At 35.7% G+C, this 6,751-nt stretch overlaps 1 protein-coding gene across 1 annotated transcript in view; it reads right to left on the reverse strand.

Moving 5' to 3' along the window:
- Positions 1 to 6,751, reverse strand: part of LOC102872968 (NKG2-D type II integral membrane protein-like) — a 59,796-nt gene that overhangs the window by 18,264 nt on the left and 34,781 nt on the right. The gene's annotated exons all lie outside the window — the stretch shown is intronic.

Consider the following 6,751-nt stretch of genomic DNA (forward strand, 5'->3'; position numbering starts at 1 on the left):
ATATCTCATAGTTGTTTTGATTTGCATCTCTCTTAGAGCTAGGGATTTTGAACATTTCTTCATGTGCTTGTTGGCCTTCTGAATGTCTTCTTTGGTGAAGTGTCTATTTATATCCTGTGCCCATTTGTCAATTGGATTATTTACCTTTATCTTGTTGTGGTGCTCAAGTATTTTATAAATTCTAGATATAAGTCCCTTATCTAACATTTTCTTCACACAAATTTTAGCAAGAACACTAGAATAAGTTCTGTGTCTTATAATTGACAAATCATAAACATCTTATGCAATCCTCTGCATGCAGATGTACGTATTTGGAGTTGAACATTTTTCTGTGTAACCTTTGAAACTTGAGCCATATACTGCACAGTTACCATTCTGCATTTCAATTATTGTTAACCTAGAGTGGAGAGAAGGGCAAAGTGTGTTTAATCATTAAGGCAGAGATTTAAGTTGAGATTATGATTATTGTACTTTAAAATAAGTATTTAATACAAAATAGGGAGGAAAAATAGCAACTTTTTAGGGATTCACAATTCAAGATGTTAAAAACATGATGCATGGACCTTAATATAAATATATATAAAATAGAACCAGTTCAAATTAAAAAATATTTAATTGTTGTTGTTAAGTGTCATTGAGTTGTAAACGACTCATAATGACCCTATGAATGAAAGATCTGAACACTTGTATAACTTTCATCCTTTTTCCATGTTCATAGAGTTTCTGAAAGAAAGCTATTTCACAAGTAGATGCCACTCCTCCTTCCAAGCTTGTTTGAATGGGGGAGCAACACCAAACACTGTCCACCATGAGTAACCATTATCCCATTTGACACATCAATGTCACAGTGTTTAGCATCACAGCAAACATGAGTTACCTCTGTACAACAAATGTATAGACCAGTGCTATACCACTTAGATGAATGTTTGACCAAAAACGATTAAAACCAGGCCTGAGGGCTGCAGATTAAAATCACCCACTTTTAGCTTGGTAGCATCACATTCTATCCACTAGGCCAAGAAAGCTCTCTCTATGTTGTTGTTAAGTGCCATTGAGTTGTAGAGGACTCACAGTGAGTGACCCCATGAATGAAAGACAAGCACTTGTATAACTTTCATTGTTTCTCCACATTCATAGAGTTTTTGGAGGCAAGCTATTTCAGAAGTGGATGTCACTCCTGTTTCTAAGCTTGTTTTAATTGGGAAGCTCCACCAAACATAATACTGTGTTTGTTTTTCTTTTGAGAATGAGTGGATTCAGAAGATCTACACTCTCTTCATGAGTGTACTTGAGTGAAATAGAAGCTTTAAATGAGTATTTAAACAAAAAGAATTGGCTTTAAAATGAATAAAATGTAATTTAGATTCCAATGGATATTGTCTTTTATGAAAAAATAGTTATCTTCAAATATATGGAATTTCATATGGTAAGAAAGAACACTATCATGTCCATATACAAACATATATATATTATATATGTTATTCTGATATCTTGATTATCCTGAAAATTATACTTAAGAAATAAATATTGACTTATTTTCTGTCATAACAAGGTAGGAAATCAATTACTAATAGAAGTGTAATGATGACGGTTGTGTAAAAGCCATTATATTTAGCCTCTTCTGGTCTCCAGCTACCTTAACTGCAGACATACAGTCTTGCATATCAGTGTGGTCTTGCAAATCACCAACAGCTTTGAGACTAGTATCAGAAAAAAAGTGCTTCCCACATTAAGTAGCAACACCTGAGGTGAGCCAGACTTTGGTGGGAAGACTTGAGAGAGACAGGAGCAAAACCCTGGTGATAACAAGACCTTGGTGATGGTGGTAGAGAGACTGTGGCATTGCTGTGGAGAAACTGTGGCAAAGTGTGACCTGAGGTTTCTTGCATTTGTGCTGGACACAGTTAAAGGTTTTATTGTTTTTGCCAAATGTTTGAAGGAGAAGCTGATTTATAACTGCTCTGAAGCAAACCTTGCTGAATGATTTGGATTTGACTGCTGAACTGAAACGGAGCCTGGACTAGTTGAGGAGTTGTGCCTTGGAATGTGGCTAAAGCCTGGACTTGTATTGGGTGATAATATTTGTCTCCCATAATTCTCAACTTCCTCCCCTAATAAATGTCATTGTTGATACCATAACTGTGAGCCAGCAATGAATAAACAAATCTCTTTTTGCTAGTATGGCTCCATAGGCACCGTGGACCTGGGCTATGAGCTCTTTACCTGCTTTCTGCTCTAAGACAATGAGGGACTATGCTATTCTTACTCTCTCTGGCCCTTTCAGAAAGACATTCATGGTCTTGCTCCTCCCTGTACAATTTTCTGCTTTGTAGACAATGATTGAATGTAAAATTAACATGTTTGTGAAAAAAATATCACATTGTTATGAAGTCTGCATCTAAAAGTGTGAGAGAATTAACTCTGCTGATATAAAACCAGAAAATATTAACAGCTTCAGGGAGTCACAATTCAAGGCCTTAACTTTCAAAACTAACTTTAAATCTGCATTCCTAAGCCTTAGAATAACAGAATATTATCACTGAGTGCTGGTATGTAGAACTTGAGTGTGTGCGTTAAATGATTGATGAAGAAGAATGTGGTATCACAATTGGAAGAAGACTCAGCAACAACCTGTGTAATGCAGATGACACAACCTTGCTTGCTGAGAGTCAGGAAGAGGCATTGATGCTTGCTGCAGAATATCGAGGACTACAGACTTTAATATGGACTATATGTCTATACTAAGAAAACAAAATTCTTTACCACTTAGCCAATATATGACATCATGATACATGTAGAGAAGACTGAAGTTGTTAATGATTTCATCTTACTTGAGTCCACAATTAACCTCCTTGGCACCAAAAGTGAAGAAATAAAATGTGTTATATTGGGGAAATCTGTTGTCAAAGGTTACTCAAAGGTGCTCAGGAGCTGTGATTTCACTTTAAAGACTAAGGTGTGCCTGATTTAAGCCATACGTAGTCTTTTCTATTACTTGCTATGCATCTGAAAACTGTATAATGATTAAGGATGTTAGAAGAGTTGCTGTCTTTGAGTTGTGTGTTAGAGAGAGTACCCGCAGACTGTTGAAAGAACAAAAATATGTTTTAGAGAATGTGCAGCCACTCCTTGGAGGCAAGGATAATAAAACTTCATCTGACATACTTTTAGCATGTTGATAGAAAAGGTAAATTCTTGGGAAAATATAGTATTTTTTGAAATATCTGCAAATGAGAGGAAAGTCCTTGACAAAACGGATTGTCACAGTGACTATAAAACTGGGATTGAGTATATCAGGGATGATGAGGTTGGTGCAGCATAGGACAGGGTTCAGATCTATGGTTTATAATGTTCCCATGCATCTTAGTGAACACAGCTACACCTAACAACTACACAAAATGACACAAAAAAAGAATATGAGGAATACTTAAGAGTCCAAAGAAATAAAAAAAGAGAACAAAACTCCTTGAGTTCAGAGATCAGGGTACTGTATATCAGAGTGCTAACACAGGAAAGAAATAATGGAGATAATTTTAAAAGCTCTTTTGACTACTGGCAGAGTACTTTTAGTGAGTGTTTGTGTATGCATGCATGTGTGTGGGCATACTTGCATATTTGTTAACTACCTAAAGCAAGAAAAAAAAATTCAAAAGATTTAGATCAAACATTACTCCATATTTATATAAGGAACTCACACTCACTGCCATTAAATCTATTGCAATTTATAGCAATCCTCCATTGTGTTTCTGAGACCATAAATCATAATTAGAGGGTATTTCTCATCTTGCTCCTGAGAAGTTACTAGTGGATGCCAACGACTGGATCTGCAGGTCTTTTGGTTAGCAGCACAATATGCTGTAGAATCTGGAATCAAACTTGTTCCCACTAGCTGTACTGTAAAGACTCTTAATTCATTAGTCTTTGCATAACTTACATAGAAAGATTATTTTCTTAGTTGAAGATAACTAGCTATAAACTAAATATTATTCCTAATAATACTTAAAACTAAAGCATAAATAGATCAGAACATATAAGTAACTTTCTTAAATTCCAAAATAGAAAACAACCCTACCAACAACCAATGTCTTGTTTAAAGAAGAAAAACTGTGCAATATGAAATAAAAAAAACCAACAACATCAAGAGTCCTAATATAATCATAATGAAGAAGAAAATAAGTCTTTAAAAATGTAGCCAATGTTGAATTTGGTACAGAACATCATTGAAATACAGCCCATTCCATTTGGTTAGAAATTACATGCAGACATGGAAAAGATAAAAATATATGTTTAAGTTCTAAAATGAAAAGTACAATGCATTTAGAGGAAAGATATAATGATAAGATAGGTGAAAGATTATATTTTGCAGAAGTAGAGATCAAGAATTTAAATTAATGATGATTTAGATTATGACCCATTATATCACAAAAAAGATGTAAAAGCAGAATGGATCATCAGTAAACAAGGCTTCATGTTCCAGTGATTAAAATCTGGTGGCATAGTCTATAGCATGTTACACTGCTGCCAAGATGGATTGTCACAGTGGCTGTAAGAATGGCATTGGGTATATCTGGGACGGTGAGTTTGGCTACATCTCTGGTGGTATGAAAGAAATAAATATGGTGAACTTCCTCCATTAAAGATTCACAACCTTAGACATTCAGTGAAGGATTTCAATCTATATTTCATGACAATGATATGATAGTGATAATTGGAATCTCTGAAGGAAAAAAAGAAGGATATGATAAGGTAAAATATTTGCACATAATGCTAAATATATATTTAATAATAAATAAATAATAACTGTATATTTTATAATTTAGAGGAAAATGATACATTCAAAGTACCAAATGATGTCTCTCAAAACAAGAATAACAGAGATAAAGAAAACGAAACCATGAAAATTAAAACAAACATGAAAAGAGTCTAAGTCTGAAAATCATGAGGGCCAAACTCTACATTTCTTAAGCTTAAAAAACTAAAAAATAAATTCAACCTATAAAACACAAAACTTAAGCTTGCTATAGGAAGAATATTGAATGCTCTAGGAAGCATTAAACTAAGATGGAAGGATTATACAGAGTCACTGTACCAAAAAGTACTGGCTGACACAAAAGAACTTCAAGAAACAACATATAATCAAGAGGTCATGGTGATGAAGGAGGAAGTTCAGGCCGGTCTGAAAGAATTGGCAAATATAAAAAATTCCAGAAATTTATGGAATATTAATTGACATAACAAATGCTACCCTGAACGTACTCACCAGGTTGTGCCAAGAAATATGGAGAACATCTACCTGGTCAGCTGATTGGAAGAGATTCATATTTGCTACCATTCAAAAAAAAGGTGACCTGGCAGAGTACGGAAATTATTAAACAATATATCTAATATCACATGCAAGCAAAATTTTGGTGAAGATTATTATTTTTAAAAAGACTGGACTAGTACATTGACAGAGAACTACCAGAAATACAAGCTGGGTTTAGAAGAAGTCATGGTACTAGAGACATTATAACCAATGTCAAATGGATCTTAGGAGAAAGTGAAGAATAACAGAAGAATGCCTGTGTTTAATTTACTATGCAAAGGTACTTGACTTTGTGGATCACAACAAATTGTAGTTAACATTTTGGAGAATGGGAATCCCAGAACACTTGATTGGGCTCATGCAGAACCTATAGTTGGAACAAGGAGCAGTCGCCAGAACGGATCAAGGAAACAGTGCATGATTCAAAAGCAGGAAAGGATTCCATCAGAGATGTGTCCTGTCTCCATATCTTTATATTTATATGCATACCAGATCATTCTGGAGGCTGGGCTTTATGTGGAGGAATGTGGCATCAGGATTAGAGAAAGACTAACCAACCAGTTACATTATGCAGATGACACAGCCTTACTTACTGCAACTGATGAGGACACCTGAAGCACTTCTTCTATATGAAATGAAGCTCAACAACAAAGAAGACAAAGATTCTTACCACTGGGCCAATTGGCCCATGATAGATGGAGAAGAGATTGAGGTTGTTAATAATTACAGCTTGCTTGGCTCCATAATTAACATTCTTGACACCAGCAGTCAGGAAATCAAAAGACAAATTGCACTGGAAAAATCTTCTGTCAGAGACCTCTTCAGAGTTCTGAGAAGCAACAAAGTCAGTTTAGAGACTAAGGAGTGCCTGATTCAGGCCATGGTCTTCACAATTTTTTGTTTTGTATTAAGCAGCTGAACAGTGACTAAGGATGACAGAAAAATAATTGATGCCTTTGAGGTATGGTACCAGAGAAGAGACTTGATCATACCATGGACCACCAAGAAAACAAATAGGTCTGTCTTGGACATTGTGAAAACAAGTTCCTCCTTGGATGTTAGGATTTTGAAACTCTGTCTCACATACTTTGGCATGTGGTCAGGATGGATCGATCCTCGGAGAAGGATATCATTCTCAAAAGGGTGGAGGAACAGTGCAGGAGAGAAGAAGATCCTGCATAAGATGGACTGATATAGTAACTGGGGCAATGGGCTTAGGTGTGTTGGAGTCAGTGACACTGCTTCAGGACATGGAAGGCTTCAGAACTGTACACATGGTTACTATGAGTTGCAGGTGACTTGATGGTGATTTTTGTTGTTGTTATGTACCATCAAGTCATTTGTGACTCATAGCGACCCTATGTACAAGAGCCCTAAATGCCATTCTATCCTGTGCCAACCTCGCTGTCTCAAACACATTCATTCCCACCACTCCACTCACAGAAT

This window comes from Elephantulus edwardii, unplaced genomic scaffold (assembly GCF_000299155.1).
Source record: "Elephantulus edwardii isolate Elephantulus edwardi_28Jun2011 unplaced genomic scaffold, EleEdw1.0 scaffold00067, whole genome shotgun sequence".
Taxonomy (NCBI): domain Eukaryota; kingdom Metazoa; phylum Chordata; class Mammalia; order Macroscelidea; family Macroscelididae; genus Elephantulus; species Elephantulus edwardii.